This window comes from Hyla sarda, chromosome 5 (assembly GCF_029499605.1).
Source record: "Hyla sarda isolate aHylSar1 chromosome 5, aHylSar1.hap1, whole genome shotgun sequence".
Taxonomy (NCBI): domain Eukaryota; kingdom Metazoa; phylum Chordata; class Amphibia; order Anura; family Hylidae; genus Hyla; species Hyla sarda.
Window position 1 is genome coordinate 198,681,173 of NC_079193.1, and position 25,305 is coordinate 198,706,477.

The 25,305-nt window shown below is 43.0% G+C and overlaps 1 long non-coding RNA gene across 1 annotated transcript in view; it reads left to right on the forward strand.

The window, feature by feature from the left end:
- The window catches only part of LOC130272626 (uncharacterized), a 71,620-nt gene that overhangs the window by 12,359 nt on the left and 33,956 nt on the right, over positions 1–25,305 (forward strand). Inside the window, exon 2 of the long non-coding RNA XR_008843655.1 lies at positions 923–1,038. This is a non-coding gene — a long non-coding RNA (uncharacterized LOC130272626). The remainder of the gene's footprint in view (positions 1–922; positions 1,039–25,305) is intronic.

Here is a 25,305-nt window from a genome sequence, read left to right on the forward strand (position 1 = left end):
CTTAGTGAAGAGGACAATTTTAAGTGCATATATTGTCTTTGCCATCCACCTTGCTTTATGCAGAGCCCCTGGGATCCTGAAACTGAATATTAGAAATGTCACAAGTTTGAGATGAAAGTGATCAATTTGTGCCACTCCGAAATATTATCTTCTTGAAATTTGGCATAAGCAAAGTCATATGAAAATCATATCTTTGGAAAAATGAAAATATATTTGTATGTATTCTACTATATATACATGCCATGATAGGTTTCCTAAGAGGGCGCCTAATGCTCTTTCACAACTACAACTCCCAGCATGCAGGGATAGCCAATAGCTATCAGGGCATGCTGAGAGTTGTAGCTGTGAAACAGCATTAGGCGCCCTCTTTGGAAATCTATAATGGCAGTTATATATATATATATATATATATATATATATATATATATATTATTTTAAAAAAATGAATGTGAAAGCCAAACCCAGAGACCAAAAGGAACAAGTATGCCAGACCTTACCTACCAACCCCAACGATCGTTTCACCACTGAAGGAGGAAGCCATTCAGTGGTGAAACAATCGTTGGGGTTGATAGGTAAGATCTGGCATACTTGTTCCTTCTGGTCTCTGGGTTTGGCTTTCACATTCATTTTTTCCATGCCTTCTTGCTTGCGTTTAGCATTATCCTGGTGGGATCTTATTTAGATACCTGATACCTTATTGCCCTCTGACCTCATACTTATGTTTATTGTTGTTTCCACGCTGAGTTCCAGCCCTTAACTACCCGTCTGTAGTTCCTTTCGGTGCCTTGCTTTTATTATGTATATGTATTGTTGTTTTTAATTGATGATACATCTAATAAAGATTTTGTTAATATTTCTTCTATATGCTGTTTATTTGTGCATCATTTTTTCTTTGTTTTTGGTGGTGATATATACAAACAAGGTAGAACCGCTCACCACTCCTACGTCTACTGCACGTCCTCGTGCTACGGACACCGGTACCACTCCCGGTTCAATAGAAACCACAAAAGAAGACGTCCGGCACTCAGGGAATAGCAGGTAAAACTTGTAGATGGCTTTATTCAGAACGCAATAGGCAGGACAATATATATACATACATAAATATACAGCATAAAAAATACAGCAACAGGAGAATACAGCAGCACACTGCTAGCACAAAGATATAGATAAAACATGAGTATATAGATAAAACATGAAAAGCTATACAGCTGTAGTGCAACAAATAAAAATATGAAATTTTGAAATTATGAAACAGTGCAAATTTGGCGGCCAAATAGCTTGGACCGTCCCACCACGGTAAGGTGACCTCATTTTGGGACGGACCCTACACTATGAATATGCCTCTGTGTGAACAGTTCAACAGGCATTGCAGAATCTGAAACATCCAAGGCACCTTATATACACCTGATAGAGGTGGGTGGGGTGCAAGAGCCAACATGGAGGTAGCCACTCCCCCGTATGTGTAATACAGCCAAGGAATAAGTTGGCCAGCACTATTGATTCAAAACTATTATATGGACCTGGCTTACAGGTGCAGGCTGCTGGGCTAAATATACAGCAACAGGAGAATACAGCAGAACACTGCTAGCACAAAAATATCGATAAAACATGAGTATATAGATGAAACATGAGTATATAGATAAAACATGAAAAGCCAAAGGCCATTTACCCCCCCCACATGTGATCCCATTTTGGAGACTACACCCTTCATGGAATGTAACAAGGGGTTCAGTGAGCATTTATACCCCACATGTGCCTGAAATATTTTTTGAACAGTGGTCCAAGAAAATGAAAAATAAAAATTTTCATTTTTTACATAAGTATATAGCATAAATTGCTACTAAATGTCAGTATAGAAAATGCATCAGAAAACTGTCCATATTTATTAAAGAGGAACTCCTGCAAAAGTTAACTTATCTCCTATCCACAGATCACGACATCTGTAGGGTTGCTGATGTTTGCTATTAGTGGCGGACACGACTTCTGCTCTGGCTTCATATTTATGATGTAAATGCATGTTATGGTGCACTAAGTCCCAGGGGACCATGACACACATAATGTCATGAATCCTATGATATGTGAGATGTTGTTATAGGATGTACTTTTTTTTTTAACAAATGACTAAGAGAAAGTGAGTGTTGTGGGAATCAACATGACAAATGAGATTTACTGTGAGAACTATACATTTCTTTTTCAGGATACAAATAAACTGTGTCGGGGATTAGTGCTGGCCTTAACTATTATATGTAAGCTGATGAAGAAAGCTGCTGGCCAAACACCCATTTAGCCTCCCGCTATCTTGCCTAATCTCCCCTTACACATACACACTTGGCTTGGCTGAGCATCCACAAGAACAGAAAAGAGTAAACTTTAGTCAGACTCTTCTGAAGGTGGTTTATATTCCTGAGAACACAAGGATGAGAGAATTGAAATGCAATATGTCCAACCCTTTTCTCCTCTAAAATCTGCCATTATAAGAAAAATGGGAGGTTACCATAGACAATAGGTGGATGGAGTGTCCTACCATAATAAGTTGGTTCGACCATGTGTATGGCTAGCTTAAGGGTGCGTTCCCACACGGCGTATACGCAGCGTATTTCACGCTGCGCAAAATTTGCAGCAGCAGCAGGAAATACGCTGCATATTCCTTGCTCACTATACACACAGGGCTTTCTGGCAGCAGCCCTATGCGTGTAGTGAGTTTTAGAGGCGGGGCCGTGTGCCGGCATGACAGTGACACGCGGCTCGGCCTCCAAAACTCACTACACACTTAGGGCTGCCGCCGGAAAGCCCTGTGTGTATAGTGAGCAAGGAATACAGTAAATTTTGTGCAGCGTGAAATATGCTACATATACGCCATGTGGGAACGCACCCTAAAAGTGTGAAAGTCATAAGTAAGGATCTGGGTGCACTCGAAGATAGGACAGGTAGAAAGGAAAGGTAGTTTACTCCAGATGCTAAAAATGTACAGCATCAGGGTGAAGTGGGTATTGGAAATTTCCCCTCACTATCCACAACATGCGTTTATATTATAACTGCAATTGTCACTATTTAGTTATTTATTTTTTTTATTTTCTCTTTTATCCATAAGGGTAAAAAGCTTGTCATACTGAACATATGTATTATTTTATGTCCTATCCATATTTATTGCATTGCTCTAGTATTATAAAAACACAAAAATAAAGCAACTGTTAATTAGCTGGATCAGAATTGATTTCAAATAATAATGATAATAATAATAATAATAATAACAATAATTATAATAATGCAAGATTTGCATTTAATGCTGATTTTATTTAATGTTCATTTTTTCTATATAAATAATGATAATAATAATAATTGCAAGATTTTTATTTAATGCTATGTTTTCTATTCACGTTTATTTTGCCATCCCTTATGTTTTTTTTTAATAGCAAAGAGACAGAAATTCTTGACCACAAAATTGTATTCAGTGCTGTGTGATAAATATGGTATCTGAATGACATTTTCTATGATCCTGTGTAAGGTAGAAAAACCTTCTGTTGCTATGCTACTGCATAATATTGGTACTGTCAAAAGCCTACAGATGTACACTTAGTCATTGTGCAATACAGTATAGCTCTCTAAGATAAGCACATATCCAACCTAGCATCAGTTATTAGTCATATCTTGTTGTTGTCTAAAAACCTCTAGCATGTTAGCATCAGATACAGTTTTTTTTTTGCTTTCCATTCGGCACATTCTACTGAAATGTTAATTGAAATGTATTTTTCTTTACATGTCAAGACTGGAATTAAAGATTCTCTTTTTAATGAATGTATAAACTATATGTCATAAATCACTATAGAACAACCCATGGAATATATAATTGACAGGAAATATACTATGTGATTACTTTTAAATATATTCGTATAATTATATTCTGCAACTTAAATATGCATATGTTTGTAAATTATATCAACCATTGAACGAATTGTACAGTGTTAAATGCACATTTGAATATCATATGAAAGTCTACAAAGAGAACATGACACAAGATTTTACCCTATGTAGCTTTTGGCCACACATTATATAGGGTAAAATAGGATTTCTTATCAGGTCCTGATGTCCTTCTTGGTGTCTGCTAAAGTGCTCAAAATAAAGTTTGAAAATGCCCAATTGTGTGGTTTTCAGCTATAGTAGTCAATGGGGTGTGTGGTATCTTCATGTAGACATGGACCTTTGATGCATAATCACTCTCACTCATGTTTGATTGATGGCCGACATCACCGCTCTGCTCCTTTTGTTCACTGAAAACTTGTGCAGGCTCAGAAGACATGCTATCATGCTATCCCTGGGAATGAAGCAGCTTCTGGACTAGCACAGAATTTTAGTGAGGAGAAGAGTGATGGTGTTGGTGGTACCAAGCTGTCACCCATGAATGGGAGTAAATACAGTCTGGAGCTTCGTAACTACATGACAATGTTGCATAGCTTGATGACCATACAGCGTGGGACCCTTTAAAACTTAATTTTCACCACTAAAGTGGAAAAAACTTTCTATTTACTTTATTTTATTTTTTTAAAGATGGACATCTTGTCTTGTATGTCACTTTTACTATTTTTACAATTTTTGCCCCCCTAGGAACCAAAGAAATGAGTCAATTGCTGATGATAGATCAATGTAATGCTATTGCATAACACTGATCTATTAAATCAGAACTCTATTACTAAAGCCTTAGGCAGACTTTAACAATTGCAGTGTCAAGCCTTTGGCTCCCCTAGCAACCTATTGGCACTCCCACCCCCTCCCTACCATGATGTAATCACAGGGTTGCTAGGGCAAGACCTTAATTTACCTCAACATTTTTCTTGGCACTGCATTTGTTAAAGCCTGCCTAGGGCTTTAGTAGTAGAGTGCCAATCTGATGGGGACACTAGACTTCAGGAATGACAGGGATTTAATGTTTAAATGCTGCAATCACTATTGATCATGATATTTAAACAGTTAAATGATGTTGTTAAACTTTGCTGTTCTTCCATCTTTTGTTCTGTTGATTGTGCGGAAGTCCCTAACGGGCGAACCTCATCACATTGATGCTTTGGTTTTGCAGAGTGCTGTGTGAAAAGTGCTATGAATGGAAGGAAACAGCAGCAACACAGCAATGAAAAAAGTTACACTAAGCACTGAACTGTTGCTACTATTGAGTTGAACAGGAATCCTTGATTTACCTTTCAGGTAGAGCTTTGAATCTATAAGAGGAGATAGACATGCTCTCTCCTGCACACATAACTAGCTAAGCCCCGCCTATCGTTCTATGTTCTTTCTTGTTGTGTCTGTTACAAGAGACAGATTTCTCCTAAAAACCTGCAGCGAACAACAAATCTAGTGGCCAAGAATTTAGGGCTATTTTTCTGGAGTAAGCCATACTCACACACAGTTTTCTTTGTACATTTTTTTTTTTTTAGGTGGTAAAGATTTAGCCATTTTTTGTACAAATAATTTTCACCATTTAAAAGTTTTTAGCCAACTTTTTTTTAAATCATTTTATAGCCTTTTGTGTTATTTCAGATGTTTTTTAAGCTAAAATTAAAGCACATGCAGAGTAATTTAAAGGCCATTAAAATAACAATCATATTTTCATTGAGAACAATGAAAAACATGATTGTTTTACAGTGAAAACACCATCTCACGACTAAAAAATGGCCAACTTTACTGTGTGTGAAGATGGTCTTAAAGGGGTACTCCGCCCCAGGACATCTTATCCCCTATCCAAAGGATAGGGGAAAAGATGCCAGATTGCAGGGTCACTGGGGACCCCTGGGATCTCGGCTGCAGCACCCCGCTTTCATTACTGCACAGAGCAAGCTCGTTCTGTTCGTAATGACAGGCGATACAGGGGCCGGAGCCATTGTGATGTCACGGCTCCATCCCCTGATACATCAAGACCCGCCCCCTCAATACAAGTCTATGGGACGGGGCGTGGATAGGGGATAAGATGTCCTGGGACGGAGCACACCTTTAAAGTGGTACTCTGCCCCTAGACATCTTATCCCCTATTCAAAGGATAGGGGATAAGATGACTGATTGCAGGGGGTCCAGCCATACAGCACCCAACGTTATAAACAGTATGTTTAGAAGGCCTGGTTCCAGCGGCCAGGGTCATGATGCCACGCCCCCTTGTGACGTCACACCATGCCTCCTCTGCAATCAGATATCTTATCCCATATCCTTTGGATAGGGAATAAGATGTCTAATGTGGAGTACCCCTTTAAGGAGTAATCTTTAGTAAATGTAATGATATTAAAATGTTACAGTTCACATAGGCTAATTTATAGGCTTGTTCGAAATGTCAGCGACTATTTAAGCTCAGACACCTGAAGGATTATGATTGCAGCTGTGATAAGAATAGATCATAAGAAAAAAATGCAATTTCAGATTAAAGAGGGATAATAAACATAACAAATATCAAGATATTTTTGGGGTTTATGTGTTTATTCAGCTCCTGTAACACATTTTTACAGAAAAATGTGACAGGCCTTACTGAACATGACATGTTTACTAGCAGGTCTGACCTGACATTGTTTCTAATCTATGTCAAATTGATAAAACAAAATATTTTATCTGGCACTGTACTCCGGGAGCCAAGACACTCCAGTAAAGGAGGTCTTTTAGGTTTTCTTGACAGCACTCATAGCATAGACTTTAGTGTTATCCTTGTAGTAAAACTAACAAAACCTCTATGGTGATCTTACAGTGCAGTAATGCATCAAAAATACATGTTGTTTTTAGTTACTTAGTACAGCTAAGAGCTGATTCCATACATGCTACAATTATTCGCAAAACACAATTCAACTGAAACTTCACAAAACCAGGAGGAAAAAAGGAGTAGAAGAAACAATTGTACTTATATTGTACTATGTTATCCATTTTTTATGATCCACATCAGGTTTTGGCTTTAAAACTGATTCAAGAAAATACTATCTATCAGAGTCTGTTTGGATTTATCGAAAAATGGATCTGTCATGTAACCATAGATGGAAGACTTTATCCTAGTGATGACAAGTCATATTTTCATTTTTATATGATATTAACTTACTAAAGTGTGCAGGTTTATTTGTAAATGGGATGAATATGTGATAATATTACCTATATGCACATTAATATTAACTATGGTATATGCAAAGTAAACCACTGACAAAAAATCATCTGAGTAGCTTCTTCATGAGTAGTGTGGATTAGAAATTTATGCAAGATTACCCAAATGAATCATTATAAGGAAACTGCTTTGAAGTGAACAACCAGTGTCACAGTCAATCACAGTCACAGTGTGTTTGCCAATAATATTAATGATAAGAATCATGTTACAATTACTTAAAACGTACAGGGACATTGTCACTTTTGCTTTTGACAGTCACACACTTGATCCAATCATTTTGCATTTAAATATGACAAGTTAAAGAATTGCTTTATTGCTTCCTAAAGAAGGACTTGTTTTTTTTTAGATGGTGCTATATACCCTTTAAGATACAAATCTCATTTTTCACACTATCTTCAATTTCTTTAGTAAACTTATGTGGCTTTGCAACCGGAATTAGAGCCCTGTGGCCTGCCCCAGCAGGCTGAAGTGAAAAACAAGACTTAAAGGAGTATTCCGGGGATTTCTTTTTTTAATTTGACTATGCTTCAGGGGCTGTAAAGTTAGTGTAGTTCATAATATAGTGTCTGTACCTGTGTTTGATGGATGGTCTAGCAGTTCTTATGTGATCTTTTCCATAATGTTCATTTTTATCAGCATGCAAAATGATTGTTGTCTCAGGTTTTTCCAGGTTGTAGTGCAGCCTGAGACATTATATCACTAGTCCGGTATTGAAAGGCAGTGTGTCTGTGCTTCAATTGGTGGAACGGCCACTGGGTGGAAAATCATTCTCCACAGGGCTGCAGGTAATTGTAGTTTCATGAACAGCATGCATGCAAGGTTGCTCAACTGTGCTGCAATGGGTAGGGTGGCTGATGGGTAGGAGGGAGAAAAGTGACCTTACACTTACAAACAAGAAATACTGGGACTTGTAGTTGGAGGGAGAAAACTCCAACAGGAAATAGCCATTTCCCGAAAAGAAAGCAGCAGCATTAAGGTGGACTCACACCATAGCCATTTAGCCCCGATACAAGCATGGATCCTTCCTAACCATGTCCATAATTGTCTGGCCAGTAATTACTAAAGTCAACTTATGTTGGATAACCTCATTAATAGTAGGGTCACACTGTGTGAATATGCAGTGTATTTGAGGCTGCAAGGGATCTGCAGAGCAGCGGGAAATACACTGTATATACACTAGGAGCTGACAGGACTTTCCTCGCTACAGCACTTTGTCTGCAATATGGTTCGTATGCCAGCCATGCCCGCCGGCATAACTGTGACATGTGGCCACCTCGAGGAACCATATTGCAGACACAGGGCTGTGACAGGGAAAGCACTGTTTCTGCTCCTGGCGCATATGCAGCATATTTTCCACTGCTCAGCAAATTTCTTGCAATGTCAAATACGCTGCATATCTACTCAGTGTGACCCTACCCTAAAGCACGAGTGGAGAAAACATTTGGTTGTCCCTTGCCAGACAACAACAGTGGAACCAGCTAAGGTGAATAACAGAAAATCCTTGTAAAACACAAATTGGGCTACCAAAATAGGAAATCTTTAAATTTTGGGCTCCACAGCTCACAGAGGGAGTCTAGGCCCTCTCTGATATCCATAAGCCCTGTTAGTGTATAGAAACAACAGTTATTTTAAAATATAAAGTACAGTTTAGTATGCCTAAAGCAGCGTGTATAATTATTAGCTATAAACACATTTGATATTCTTGTCTGAAACAAATCGGCATAACATTCCTCTATTTGAAGGTAAAAAAAAATAAGACTGAAAATATTCATTAAAATTTGAAAGCATATTTTGAAGTTTTATAAAGACATTGAGCAATCACAATGTCAGTAATATTACCATACTATAAAGTGTTCGCACCAGGAATTGTGCCAGTTTCATTATGTTCAATGTTTGACATTCAGTTCACAGTCTTATATTTAACCTGAATATATTGAGTTCTGCTAATGGCATGTCATGTTTGCCATAAGATTTATATAATTGATATAAAATTAAATTTTTATTATAATTTCTGTAAAATCACCGAGCAATCGAAAATGTCCGCTGTCTTCCTGTTTCAGGTGGCTTGAAACTTAACTTTTATTCTCTTAAAGTACAATTTTTTTCATGTCTTCTTGCATTTTTTATCTAGACAAGTTACAGTATGGAGTATAAAACATCTTCCCTTTGGTAATTACATTGTCACATATCCAGATCCTTCTTAGATTAATATGCATAAAATCAATATATTACCATGAGAGCAATTAAAATTACTTTTCACTAGTAATATCTAGAGAGGAGAAAAGAAAATTCTATAACTCTTGGAAGTAATAGACTCCAATAATGGATTTGTATAATATTTTATGTGTTTTAAAATACATTTAAAAAAAAAAATGTGAATATGAGATTAAAAAGGTTTTGCCTAAGTCTAAAATACATACTAAATGTTTGGTTTAGATAAATAGTAAAAACTTCTAGGATTGATACGGGAATTTATCTGCCTGCTACCTTTAAAATTTTAGCTCCAGAAACTATGAAACGGTGAAACAAGGGTTGGTCAAAATAACTAAAACACACTATTTTTCATAGTCAAGTCAAGCCCTGACACACATCCCATACTTCGTAATGCCCCCTTTTTTCTCAGTCAAGTAGCTTTATTGCTGTTTATTGCTTGTACTGCCCTAAAAAAAAAATATCTGTCTTTGTTTTAGGAAAGTGAAATGTCAAAACTGATCTGAGGTTTCCATCTAAAAATGATTGTAGGGGTGCACTTACTAAGGGCATCTATCACCTGAGTGGATGAGTTTTATGCTTAAAGGCCTATTTTTTTTATTTATTTTTCTTATCACATCTCGGTATCCAAAGATCTGCAAAGCAGAAAGAAATAGCCACCTATCTTAAATACTGTATTTTATCAAGTCTATGAGTATTTATCCCCTAAAGGACATACAACATGCCTGGTGCTGAATGAATGTGTAACATTTGGCAGATATACAGTCATGGCCATAAATGTCTGCACCCCTGAGATTTTTCGAGAAATGAAGTAATTCTCACAGAAAAGGATTGCAGTAACACATGTTTTGCTATACACATGTTTATTCCATTTGTGTGTATTGGAACTAAACCAAAAAAGGGAGGAAAAAAGCGCAAATTGGACATAATGTCACACCAAACTCCAAAAATGGTCTGGACAAAATTATTGGCACCCTTAACTAAATATTTGGTTGCACACCCTTTGAAAAAAATAACTGAAATCAGTTGCTTCCTATAACCATCAATAAGCTTCTTACACCTCTCAGCTGAAATGTTGGACCGCTCTTCCTTTGCAAACTGCTCCAGGTCTCTCTTATTGGAAGGGCACCTTTTCCCAACAGCAATTTTAAGATCTCTCCACAGGTGTTCAATGGGATTTAAATCTGGACTCATTGTTGGCCACTTCAGAACTCTCCAGCGTTTTGTTGGCATCCATTTCTGGGTGCTTTCTGATGTATGCTTGGGGTAATTGTCCTGCTGGAAGACCCAAGATCTCGGACGCAAACCCAGCTTTCTGACATTGGGCTGTACAGTGCGACCCAAAATCCATTGGAAATCCTCAGATTTCATGATGCCTTGCACACATTGAAGGCACCCAGTGCCAGAGGCAGCAAAACAACCCGAAAACATCATGGAACCTCTACCATATTTCACTGAAGGTACTGTGTTCTTTTCTTTGTAGTCCTCATTCCATTTTCAGTAAACAGTAGAATGATGTGCTTTACCAAAAAGCTCTATCTTGGTCTCATGTGTCCACAACACAATTTCCCAGAAGGATTTTGGCTTACTCAAGTTCATTTTGGCAAAATGTAGTCTTGCTTTTTTATTTCTCTGTGTCTCTATGTCCTGGGTCTCCTGCCATAGTGTTTCATTTAAATGTCGAAGGATTGTTCACGCTGACACTGATGCTCCCTGAGCCTGTAGGACAGCTTGAATATCTTTGGAACTTGTTTGGGGCTGCTTATCCACCATCCGAACTATCCTGCGTTGACACCTTTCATCAATTTGTACTCTTCCGTACCTGCCCAGGGAGATTAGCTACAGGGCCATGGGTTGCAAACTTCTTGATAATATTGTGCACTGTGGACAAAGGCAAATCTAGATCTCTGGAGATGGACTTGTAACCTTGAGATTGTTGGTGTTTTCCCACAATTTTGGTTCTCAAGTCCTCAGACAGTTATCTTCTCCTCTTTCTGTTGTCCATGCTTAGTGTGGCACACACAATGCAAAGACTAAGTGAACATCTCTCCTTTTTATCTGCTTTCAGGTGTGATTTTTATATTGCCCACACCTGTTACTTGCCCCAGGTGAGTTTAAAGGAGCATCACATGCTTGAAACAATCTTATTTTTCCACAATTTTGAAAGGGTGCCAATAATTTTGTCCAGCCCATTTTTGAAGTTTGGTGTGACATTATGTCCAATTTGCAATTTTTTTCCTTCCTTTTTTGGTTTAGTTCCAATACACACAAAGGGAATATGTTTTTAGCAAAGCATGTGATACTGTAATCCTTTTTTGTGAGAAATACATCATTTTCTAGAAAAAAAATTCAGGGGTGCCAACATTTACGGCCATGACTGTATATTTAGGTTTGACCTTGCAACAAGCGGCACTCAGGCCGGACATACCGGCCGTGAGCGCCTCTCCACGCATGCGAGTCCCAGCCTGTCACTCACCTCCGTCCCTGGCCTCTATCCCTCAGCTCCGACGTGCGGCGGAGCTTTGAAATGTACAGGGCCAGTGCGCCCGTAATTAGTATCTGCACCTGCACCTTTTTTATAAGTTTTCACTCCTCCCTAGCACCCCTGCCGGATCTTTATTTGCCTTGCGCCTTAGAGAAAGCAGTTCCTGTTTTTCTTTGCCATGTACCAGAACTTTTGCATTCTGCGATCCGACCGTGTTCTAGGCGCCAGCCTATTGACCTTCTGCTACCCTTCTGACTATGCTCCTGTGCCGCCTGCCCTGACTTCTAGCCTGCCTGACTATGTTCTGCCTGTTCCTTTGGTAACAGAAATAACTGCACAGTACAGAAACATTAAGCAAAAAGAGAAATCAGAGAACAAGCTAAGAATAAATGCAAGTAAACCAGGAGTTACAATCACAAAGCCAGTGACAAGGAAGGATCCAATATTCAGGTAAGAAACATGCTGACCTCACTGCTGCTGCTTCTCCAAGCCTGTTCACAGCGAGACCTAATAGAGAAGCAGCAACAGTGACATCAGCGTACTCCTTTTTTAATCAAATCCAGAAGTGGATAGAACTATACAGTAACTGGAACATGTTGCCTTAAAAGTCTAACAGGTTATGTTGTCCCTCTAATAATTATTAGTGTTGAGTGCGAATATTCGAGTTGCTAATTTTTACAGCAAATATCGGCACTTTGCGATTTCACAAATATTTAAAATATAGCGCTTTATATTCGTAATGACAAATATTCATTTTTTTCTTTACAGTACACATCACAATAATGATGTGTACTGTATAAAAAAAAAGTGAGTCATCCCTCCCTTCTTCCAGCTTGTGGTCCAAAGAAGGTTCCAATATTATTTGCTGTGTGAGGTGTGGAGCGCAAATATTTTGTATATGTGAATATGCAAATATTTGCGAATATGGGCACTTTTCGCGGACACTGATCCCTCCTTTCTTTTAGCTTTAGATAGGGTAGGTTAGTTTAGGGTATAGTGTTAGTTGAAAGATATAATCAGGTTCTAGTGTAGGGTAAAGTGTTAGTTGAAAGATATAATCGCACATGCACACTATACAAATTTCATAACAATTTTCGCATTAAAAAAAAGTGAACAAACATAGCGAATATGCAAATTTCACGAACATAGGATGAATATTTGTCGATACATTCACAAAATATCGTAAAAATTTGAATATGGTACCTGCCGCTCATCACTAATAATTATGTGGGAATCCTATGACTGACTTGACAACTCAGTCTCATCAGATCGGCATGTGTCCCTAAACACTGGCACAGATAGAAGAAAAGGTGCCACAGAAAGGATATGGAGGATATAAGTATTTTCTAAAGCACACATTTCAGGATTGTTACATACAAAATAAATAACTACATAAATTAAGAAATAAATAAAACATCTCTTTCAAGAGCCTTCCAATAAAATTGTAAAGTAATGTTTTACATATTTTCTCAAGTTTTTGGACTGTGAATCCACCTTTACCTCTCCTGGGTAACATGGATATCCAACCAGGGTTTGTAAATATTTAGCCAGTAAATAATTAGCTTTAAATGTATAAGATTAAGACAAAGTATAAAAATATATAACAGTAAGACAATGTATAACAACACAACAAAGTATATACTGTTATAGTTATTCTGGAATGTATACAAAGTCCACTCACTATGTATGGAAAGCAGTGACTAATGCCTCTTCTCCCTTGGATTTACAGTGACCCCCCGACCTACGATGGCCCCGACATATGATCAAATCGACATACGATGGCCTCTCAGAGGCCATCGCATGTCGATGTCAGCATCGACATACGATGCTTTTTTATGTCGGGGCCATCGCATTAAGTGCTATTCAGCAGCGCAAAATGCTTAAGCTGCTGCCGGATAGCAGCTCAATGTTCCCCGTGTGGTGTGGTAAGTATTACGTACCCCTCCACGATGCTCCGGGGTGCCCTCCGGGTCCAGCGCTGGTCTTCCGGTGTCTTCTCGGCCCTCTCCGGTGACGTCAATACGCTGCTGCGCACGTCATCCATTAGAAATGGCGAACACAGTGGCGTAATGACGTCGCTACGCAGGCCCAGTAAGACATTGCGGAAGACAGCAGAAGACAGCGGAGGTCCGGAGAAGACAGCGGAGGACCGGAGAAGACCAGGAGAGCCCAGCAGAGGACCGGAGATGACCAGGAGAGCCCAGCGGAGGCCCGGGGTCACCGTCGGGAGCGGTGGGGACACCATCGCGAGCGGCGGGGACAGGTGAGTACAGCTTCCTATACTTTACATTGCATGAATCCCTCAACATACGATGGATTTGACAAACGATGGCTCGTTTGGAACGAATTACCATCGTATGTTGAGGGACCTCTGTATAACAGAATCACAAATAACCACTCCTAGTCAAAGGAAAAGCAGTATGTGAGTTAAAGGTTCATGCAAGGAGATTGCTTACCACAATCTGATGCATCTTCTGCTCTTGCCCAGGAAGCCCTGCACCAGTAAGCAGATATAGTACAATACACAGTGCAGTGCTTACTGTGCCATACAAAGAAGTGCTGGTTATTGAACAAGGTAAAGATTGTCTGGGTCAGATAGAGAGCACAGGACCCAATAAATCTAATCACATGTTTTAAGCATCTCTAGCTTACTGTTAATTAAGTAAAGCAGAGAATATTAGTGTCTCGGCTCCTGTTTCCATGGCATCCTATGCTGATAGTGTTGGGTGTCATGAAAAGTCATAGACAGGTGTTCTGCTCCTTGCAAAGCATACTAGTCAGACAGTAAAGCATGCTTTGAGATAACAGTAGTGGGCCTAGAGTTAGTAATGGCTACATCTGTCTGTTTGTCCTTTATAAGATCATAAAAGACCTCTGGGGACTATGTAAACTTTATTGTTTTATTTTTATTTAGCAGTTTTCCCCATTACCTGGGGCATCCATAGGATTTGAGACACACCTGGCCATCACATGATTGCCAGTCCAATAGACATATTGACATTGTTGAGGATCCTATCTGCTCCTGCTAAATTGAAGTAGCTTTAAAACCACTCATTTACAATGGTGTAGGCTTAAAGTGGTTGTCCAGTTAAATTTCTTCTTTCATTATTGCACTCAGGCTGCACAATAAAACAATAAAAGCTTTAACTCACCTATCTCGCTCCCTAGTGGCATCCAGTATCAGGGAGCTCTGTCTGTGGCCTGTTCTCCGCTGATCTTCGGCTTTCCGGAGGTGTAGATGTGATATCACAGTGCCACTCTGGCTGAGCAACATGATCAGTACCTAAGCTGTAGACGCTATGCTCAGCAGCTCAGGGAAAACCAGTGTCACCCACCACAGACAGAGTACCCTGATACTGGTGGCTACAAAGGATTAAGGAAAGTGCCAGATGCACTGCTGTTAGAATACTTTTCATTCATAGTGCTTCAAAGGGATATGATTATTGAAGTGCTGTGGGGGCTAGACATATAGAGTTATCTGGCCCCCACAGTGCTTCTATGTACATATGCCGCCGCAGCGCTATGAAAGACAAGTATTCTTTCAGCAGTGCATCGGGGCGGCCGGTTTCCCAGCCCGATGCGCTGCTAAAAGAATACGTTTAATTCATATCGCTGCTGGGGGCTTATGATAGCACTGCGGGGAGGAAAATATATGCGCTGCGGGGGGGATTTATATATATATATATATATATATATATATATATATATATGCAGTAGAAGCAAGGTAGACAAGCACATCCGAAAGGCGTCCAGGTAATGTGGGTGCAAGCGGGCCCAATCGCAGCCCTGGTCAATGGCGGCAGTAATCAACACAAGTAGAAAGCGTCCCACAGCACTCCAATATAAGGTAAAAGCAGTGTAGTTTATTTCCTCATATGTGGCAAGCAATGTTTCGACTGTCTGCACATATATGTTTATATATTAGCTGCGGGGGGGGGGGACAAGACCTATATAAATGCACTGCGGGGGGCAAGAAATATATAGAAGCACTGCGGGGGCCAGACATATAACCCCCCCCCCCCCCCAGCGATTATGTATATTATATACATATATCTTTCCCCATTGCAGCTCTTCTATTTGAAAACCCTGCCAGGAGCCCTGAATGGCTCCTCAGTACCGGCCATTAGGGCTCCCAGCTGGGAATTTAAAAATGAAAGTAAAATACATCATACATTGCAGGGGAATGGAGCATGCCGCCTGCTTTCACATGGGTTTGTGGATGTAAATATAAAAATTGAAGTATCAAAAAACATATCCCCTATCCGTAGGGTGGGAAATCACAGTGGGATCCCATCGGTCGGACTCCCTGCGATCTCCTGCTCGGCATCCCGGACTTTAGATCGCGTCAAAGATGGCAAAAAGCTGTGGCAAACAACCCCTCTCCATGCATCTCTATAGGAGAACCGGAGATACCCAGATGTTGTATCTCCGGCTCTCCCATCGAGATGCATGGGGAGTGTGTGTCGGCCACCACTTTGCATGGTGGTTGACATGCCTACATTCATGAGAAGAGCAGAGCGCTGTACGGGAGATCACGGGGGTCCCAGTGGTCAGACCCCCTGTGATCTAACAATTATTCTCTTTACTGCGCATAGGGGTAAATTTTTTGATATTGCATAACTCCTTTATGAAAGGACATATCTTTTTGTATCATGTTATAATTGGGTGAGTCATGAAGTATTGGTGTTGCATGCAGGAGGATTGTAGCTCCCTTACTTATCTTTTGGAAAAGGGTCCAGGAATCAATCCCTATGATTAGACATTGATGTGCTATATTAAAAGTAGATCATCAATATAAAAAAAAAGTCTGCTCAAACGCACAGAGACCATTTAATATGGTTGTTAATGTTCACTTCTCGCTATCATAAAAAGGTGACAACAAATGTAGGGAAAATAATATTTATCAGCTTGAATTTCCTGGAGACCTTCTTCATAGCTTTGGAATCATAGTAATTAAGTGCAGAGTCTTATTAATGGAAGTGCCAAAGATTAACCAAACACCCTGCAGATAAATATTACACTCTGCTTGATTTTAGTTCTCGTAGATTCTTTTCTAATGAAACAGACGGTTAACTATAAAAATGACTGGTTCATAATGGATGAATATTTCAGTAAAACCTGTTTCCTTTAGTAAAAACCAAGGCAACCATTAAAATGTACTGTTATTAAACATTACAAGTGTACCTAGTGTCAGTTGTACAATTTACATAGTGAGCAGAGACATGGATATCATTACTGTGCTAATTTATTTTCATTGTCAAAGACAGGAGAAATAGAATGTTGGCTTATTATATAAATATTAGCAATACAATTGTATGAACAAGGAGTACGACTATTTTAAGTATTAATGAAAGGTGGCTTTACTGTAATGAATTGCCTGGAGAATTTCCTGAATTCAGTCATTTATTATAATATGTGGAGTAAAACACTTTTCTCTGTAAAGTAGCTTTTGAGAAGGATTATTTTCCCCCCCATTCAATGAATATTTTTGACCAAGTAGGAATTAGATTCATTGTGTTTTCACATTAGTTAAATTACTTATCCAACAATGTAAAGGATTTTTTTTAATGTACAACACCAAAGGGTGTTTTCTTTTCTAAACACATAGGGGAAGATTTACTAACTGATGTTTTTGGTACATGCATCTTGAAAAACAGCTCCAAAGTCTTTGCCACTAGGTGCCTCCCTTCTTTGCAGTCTGCTATCAACTGCCAGTTGTCAGGAGATTTTTGTCTCTAGTAACAGAGAGAACAAGGACAAAACATAAAAAGTGGAGAAAGGCTTAGCATATGCTTTGTGCTGGAAAGAGAGGGAACTGAAGAATATCTGGGCTGAGTGCCAGCAAGCTGAGATAGTCTGCCTGCTGAAGATAAACATATTGGGGGGAATTTGTCATTGTTCATAGAGCTTTCTTTTGTCTATTTTTTAACAGACATTTTTTTTTGCGTTAAGAGTTTTTCTGCGTTTTTCCCCCCACAAAATCTGATAGAATTCTTTATAGCCATGTCTAAAGTTAAGTTTACCATAGAGCACTTTCTACTGTAGAATCAAATTAATTTTTTAATGCAAAAAAAATGCGCAAATGCACTTTTCTTGCACAAATATACACCACCTCGGAGGACACGTGTTACGCCTAGCGCTCCGGGTCCCCGCTCCTCCCCGGAGCGCGTACGGCGTCTCTCTCTCCGCAGCGCCCCGGTCGGTCCCGCTGACCGGGAGCGCTGCACTGTCATGGACGTCGGGGATGCGATTCGCACAGCGGGACGCGCCCGCTCGCGAATCGCATCCCAGGTCACTTACCCGTTCCCGTCCCCTGCTGTCATGTGCTGGCGCGCGCGGCTCCGCTCTCTAGGGCGCGCGCACGCCAGCTCCCTGAGACTTAAAGGGCCAGTGCACCAATGATTGGTGCCTGGCCCAATTAGCTTAATTGGCTTCCACCTGGTCCCTGACTATATCTGACCTCCTCCCATGCACTCCCTGGCCGGATCTTGTTGCCCTTGTGCCTAGTGAAAGCGTTTTGTGTGTCCAAAGCCTGTGTACCAGAACTTCTGCTATCCACCCTGACTACGAACCTTGCTGCCTGCCCCGACCTTCTGCTACGTCCGACCTTGCTTCTGTCTACTCCCTTGTACCGCGCCTATCTTCAGCAGCCAGAGAGGTTGAGCCGTTGCTAGTGGATACGACCTGGTCACTACCGCCGCAGCAAGACCATCCCGCTTTGCGGCGGGCTCTGGTGAAAACCTGTAGTGACTTAGAACCGGTCCACTAGCACGGTCCACGCCAATCCCTCTCTGGCGCAGAGGATCCACCTCCTGCCAGCCGGCATCGTGACAGTAGATCCGGCCCTGGATCCCGCTGAAGTTCCTCTGCCTTATATCTCTGATCTCACCACGGTGGTCGCCCAGCAATCCCGACAGATCGCCCATCTAACCCACCAGCTGTCGGAAGTGTCCACCATTGTGCAGCAACTTCAGTCGCAACTTCAGCAGCAATCATCTCCTCCGCCAGCTCCTGCACCCCTTCCGCAGCGAGTGGCCACTCCTAGCCTCCGCCTGTCCTTGCCGGACAAATTTAATGGGGACTCTAAGTTTTGCCGTGGCTTTCTTTCGCAATGTTCCCTGCACTTGGAGATGATGTCGGACCAGTTTCCTACTGAAAGGTCTAAGGTGGCTTTCGTAGTCAGCCTTCTGTCTGGAAAAGCCCTGTCATGGGCCACACCGCTCTGGGACCGCAATGACCCCGTCACTGCCTCTGTACACTCCTTCTTCTCGGAAATTCGAAGTGTCTTTGAGGAACCTGCCCGAGCCTCTTCTGCTGAGACTGCCCTGCTGAACCTGGTCCAGGGTAATTCTTCCGTTGGCGAGTATGCCATACAATTCCGTACTCTTGCTTCTGAACTTTCCTGGAATAATGAGGCCCTCTGCGCGACCTTTAAAAAAGGCCTATCCAGCAACATTAAAGATGTTCTGGCCGCACGAGATACTCCTGCTAATCTGCATGAACTCATTCATCTAGCCACTCGCATTGACATGCGTTTTTCTGAGAGGCATCAAGAGCTCCGCCAGGAAAAAGACTTAGATCTCTGGACACCTCTCCCACAGTCTCCATTGCAATCTGCGCCTAGGCCTCCCGCCGAGGAGGCCATGCAAGTGGATCGGTCTCGCCTGACCCTGGAAGAGAGGAATCGCCGTAAGGAAGAGAATCTTTGTCTGTACTGTGCCAGTACCGAACATTTTTTGGTGGATTGCCCTATCCGTCCTCCACGTCTGGGAAACGCACGCTCGCACCCAGCTCTCGTGGGTGTGGCGTCTCTTGATGCTAAGTCGGCTTCTCCACGTCTCACGGTGCCTGTACGGATTTCTTCTTCAGCCAGCTCTTCCCTCTCAGCCGTGGCCTGCCTGGACTCTGGTGCCTCTGGGAATTTTATTCGGGAGTCCTTGGTGAATAAATTCCGCATCCCGGTGACCCGTCTTGTCAAGCCACTCCACATTTCCGCGGTCAACGGAGCCAGGTTGGATTGCACCGTGCGTTTCCGCACGGAGCCCCTCCTAATGTGCATCGGACCTCATCATGAGAAAATTGAGTTTTTGGTCCTCTCCAATTGCACTTCTGAAATTCTCCTTGGACTACCCTGGCTTCAACACCATTCCCCAACCCTGGATTGGTCCTCAGGGGAGATCAAGAGCTGGGGTACCTCTTGCTTCAAGGACTGCCTTAAACCGGTTCCCAGTACTCCCTGCCGTGACCCTGTGGTTCCTCCTGTATCCGGTCTCCCTAAGGTCGTTATGGACTCTGCCCGCCTTAAGAAGTGCCTCTCCCCCCCTCCCAGTCCAGTCAGGCAAGCCTCGGTGCCTCCTCGTGGCCCTCGTCCTGGTGTCACACTGCCCCGTGCCAGGCCTCGCCCTCTGCCCTCCCTCCCCATTCCCACTCCTGCTGTACTGCCTGCCATTGAGGAATCCCTCCATCCTTTCCCGGTGTCCTCATCCCAGGGGGGGCAGTTACCGGACAAAGAGAAGGGGAGACCTAAGGGGGGGGGTACTGTTACGCCTAGCGCTCCGGGTCCCCGCTCCTCCCCGGAGCGCGTACGGCGTCTCTCTCTCCGCAGCGCCCCGGTCGGTCCCGCTGACCGGGAGCGCTGCACTGTCATGGACGTCGGGGATGCGATTCGCACAGCGGGACGCGCCCGCTCGCGAATCGCATCCCAGGTCACTTACCCGTTCCCGTCCCCTGCTGTCATGTGCTGGCGCGCGCGGCTCCGCTCTCTAGGGCGCGCGCGCGCCAGCTCCCTGAGACTTAAAGGGCCAGTGCACCAATGATTGGTGCCTGGCCCAATTAGCTTAATTGGCTTCCACCTGGTCCCTGACTATATCTGACCTCCTCCCATGCACTCCCTGGCCGGATCTTGTTGCCCTTGTGCCTAGTGAAAGCGTTTTGTGTGTCCAAAGCCTGTGTACCAGAACTTCTGCTATCCACCCTGACTACGAACCTTGCTGCCTGCCCCGACCTTCTGCTACGTCCGACCTTGCTTCTGTCTACTCCCTTGTACCGCGCCTATCTTCAGCAGCCAGAGAGGTTGAGCCGTTGCTAGTGGATACGACCTGGTCACTACCGCCGCAGCAAGACCATCCCGCTTTGCGGCGGGCTCTGGTGAAAACCTGTAGTGACTTAGAACCGGTCCACTAGCACGGTCCACGCCAATCCCTCTCTGGCGCAGAGGATCCACCTCCTGCCAGCCGGCATCGTGACAACACGTACCAAAGTGTTCTAAAGCATCTGAGAATGGGAAACTTGTGTTCCCCTTTGTATTTTGGAAACATAATATATTATCAATTTTGGGACGGTTAGTACTACTACTCCCATCATGGACAGACTCTGGCCATAATGGGAGTTATAGTCCAGGGGCTGAGGGGCAGATCTCATCAAGTCATTCTCCAGAGACCCGCTGCGGTCTGCATTTATTAACTGTAAAAGCCAATGGCACAATCGGCTACACTGCGCCGGCTCCTGTATACGCTATCATCATTCAAAATCCCTGCCCGGGAGACGGGAGCTCTGATTGGTGAATAGCTATACACCAATCAGAGCTCCTGTCTCCCGGCAGCGTCGATTATGAATTATGAGCGGTGTATACAGGAGCCGGCGGGCAGCGCACTTTTGCCACATGTGCCGCCGGTTTTTACAGTTAATAAATGCGGATCACAGTGGGTCTCTGGAAAATGACCCAATGCGATCTGCACCTCAGCCCCATGGCTATAATTCCCATTATGGGCAGAGTCTGGACTATAACTCCCATCATGGGCAGAGTCTGTCCCATGATGGGAGTAGTTGTGGTATTGCAGTGCTGAGGGATGGCACATGCACATCCCCCGGCTGTGGGACTTTTCAGACTACTACTCCCATCATGGACAGACTCTCTCCATGATGGGAGTTATAGTGGAGAGGCTGAGGTGCAGATCACAGCAGGTCATTCTCCAGAGACCCTCTGCAATCTGCATTTAAGTTAACAAGCCGGTGGCACATGCGGCTACACTGCGCTGCCCGCCAGCTTCAGGCTGCTGTATACATCTCTCATAATTCATAATCGCCGCTGCCGGGAGACGGGAGCTCTGATTGGTGAATAGCTTTTCACCAATGAGAGCTCCAGTCTCCCAGTGGTGGTTATTATGAATTGTGAGAGATGTATACAGGAGCCTGGTGCCGGCTGGGAGTGCAGTGTAGCCGCATGTGCAGTCGGCTTTTACAGTTAATAAATACACCACTCGTAACTCATAATCTCTGCCGCCGGGAGCTCTGAATGGTGAATAGCTAATCACCAATCAGAGCTCCCGGCAGTGGCGATTATGAATTATGAGAGATGTATACAGGAGCCTGGAGCCGGCGAGCAGCGCAGTGTAGCCACATGTGCCACCGGCTTGTTAACTTAAATGCGGATTGAAGTGGGTCTCTGGAGAATGACCTGCTGCGATCTGCACCTCAGCCCCGGCACTATAACTCCCATCATGGCATGAGTCTGTCCATGATTGGAGTAGTAGTCCTAAAAGTCCCACAACCGGGGGATGTGCAAGTGCCATCCCTCAGCGCTGCGGTACTACAACTACTCCCATCATGGGACAGACTCTGCCCATGATGGGAGTTATAGTCCAGGGGCTTAGGGGCAGATCGCACCGGGTAATTCTCCAGAGATCCACTGCAATCCACATTTATTAACTGTAAAAGCCGGCAACACATGCGGCTACGCTGCGCTGCCTGCCGGCTCCTGTATACACCGCTCATAATTCCTAATCCCTGCTGACGGGAGAGAGGAGATCTGATTGGTGAATAGCTATTCACCAATCAGAGCTCCTGTCTCTCGGGCAGGGATTAAGAAATGTGACAGCTGTATACAGGAGCCGGGGGGCAGCGTAGTGTAGCCGCATGTGTCATCGGCTTTTACAGTTAATAAATGCAGATCACAGCAGGTCTCTGGAGAATGATCTTGTGCGATCTGCCCCTCAGCCCCTGGACTATAACTCCCATTATGTATGGAGTCTGTCCATGATGGGAGTAGTAGTCCTAAAAATTCTGCAGCCGAGGGGGTGTGCAAGTGCCATCCCTCAGCGCTGCGGTACTACAACTACTCCCATTATGGGACAGACTATGTCCCATGATGGGAGTAGTAGTCCAAGGGCAGAGGGACAGATCGATCTTCACAGTCCAGGCCTTTCTGGCAGTGTGTTCCCAAACATGGGGACTCCAGCTGTTTCTTAACTACAGTACACAAAAAATGTACTAAACCATATTTCTAGTTTTTCTTTTCTTCTTATTTCATATACATGTATGTGGAGGACTAAGTCAGATTCGGTGGACTGAGATGATGACCATTGTTTTTTTTATTTCAATAAAATGGTTAACGAAGGCTGTCAGGGAATGTTTTTTTAAATAAAAAAATGTTTTCAATGTGTTGTGTTTTTTATAATTGAATTTTCAGGCTAAGCAGTGGAAGCTGTCTTATAGACGGAATCCATTACTAAGCAGGGCTCAGCGTTAGCCCCAAAAACAGCTAACCTCTAATTATTACCCTGGTACCCACTGCCACAGGGATGCCGGGAAGAGCCGGTACCAACAGGCCCCGACCGTCAAATATCACGCTCTTGGGCCTAGGCAGTAACAGTCTGGTGTTAATTAGGCTGGGGAGGGACAGTAACAATGGTCCTTGCCCACCCTGGTATCGTCTGGCTGTTGCTGCTTGGTTGGTATCTGGCTGATAAATAAAAATGAAAAATAAATAAATAAATAAATAAAAAAGCGCGTGGTTCCGCCATTTTTTCATTATCAGCCAGATACCAACCAAGCAGCAACAGCCTGACGTTACCAGGGTGGGCGAGGACCATTGATACTGGCCCTCCCCAGCCTAAATAACGCAAGTCTGTTACCGCCTAGGCCCAGGAGCACCATTTTGATGCTCTGGGCCTGTTGGTACCAGCTCCACTCCTGTGGCGGTGGGCACCAGGGTAATAATTGGGGCTAAGCGCTAACTGATTTTAAGGCTAACGCTAAGCCCTGGCTTAGTAATGGATTCTGTCTACAAGATGGCTTCCACTACTAAGCCTGAACATTCAATTATAAAAAACACAACACATTGAAAAACAAATTATTTAGAAAAAAAAAACACTTCCCCACAGCTCTCGTTAACCCTTTTATTGACATTTAAAAAATGCTGTTCATCATCGCAATCCACCAAATCTAATGTAGTCCTCTGCATTCACGTATCTAAAATGAGAAGAAAATAAAAACAATAAAACTACAACCATTTCTGTGATTTCTACATCAAAAAGCTGGTGTGAAATTTTTTCTGTAAACTGGACTCCCACCCCTTTACATATCATGTAAAGCAGACAATATACGTGGACACTACCAATTTTACAAAACTGACGTGAACAGTGTAAACCGCAGCACAAAGCTCTTTGAAAATGTGGTCGATACTTTTCGCGCCAAAATAGATTTCTTTTGGGGGGCGCAAAATTCTTTGAGAATCTCCCCCTCTGTGTACTTTCTAAAAATTTATGATTTTACTATTATGCAGAGTTTTGTTCGGCACACACTGCTGCTCCGGTACTTCTAGCTATGTGAGCGGTGTACCGTGGGAAAATTCGACAGCTCTGTGAAGTGTGAGGTAGAGAAGGAGTGCACGGTAGAGCAAGGGAGCGGGGGGGCTTTCTAGATTTGCACAAAATTTATAAAAGGAGTGCACAACTTTAGTAAATCTTGAACAAAAGTGTAAATTAGACAAGTAGTGTAAAGGGGAAGATCTGTGTCTACAATAGACACCTAATGATTAATCTCCCCATTGTTTCTTAAATCTAAGGTAAATCTTACCTTTCATCTCTCACCACCTTTAAGCTCTAAAGTTCTGGGCAGCTGCCCTTTAAGTAAATATCTGCTTACCTTTGTCCAAGTGCTACAGTGTAAACCCCCCCAGCTTTTTAGAAATATCCCATCAAATACTCCAGCGCAATCGCTGATGTACGCCATGACCGTCGGGTACCGCCGTCTCTCTCTCCGCAGCGCCCCGGTCGGTCCCGCTGACCGGGAGCGCTGCACTGTCATGGACGTCGGGGATGCGATTCGCACAGCGGGACGCGCCCGCTCGCGAATCGCATCCCAGGTCACTTACCCGTTCCCGTCCCCTGCTGTCATGTGCTGGCGCGCGCGGCTCCGCTCTCTAGGGCGCGCGCGCGCCAGCTCCCTGAGACTTAAAGGGCCAGTGCACCAATGATTGGTGCCTGGCCCAATTAGCTTAATTGGCTTCCACCTGGTCCCTGACTATATCTGACCTCCTCCCATGCACTCCCTGGCCGGATCTTGTTGCCCTTGTGCCTAGTGAAAGCGTTTTGTGTGTCCAAAGCCTGTGTACCAGAACTTCTGCTATCCACCCTGACTACGAACCTTGCTGCCTGCCCCGACCTTCTGCTACGTCCGACCTTGCTTCTGTCTACTCCCTTGTACCGCGCCT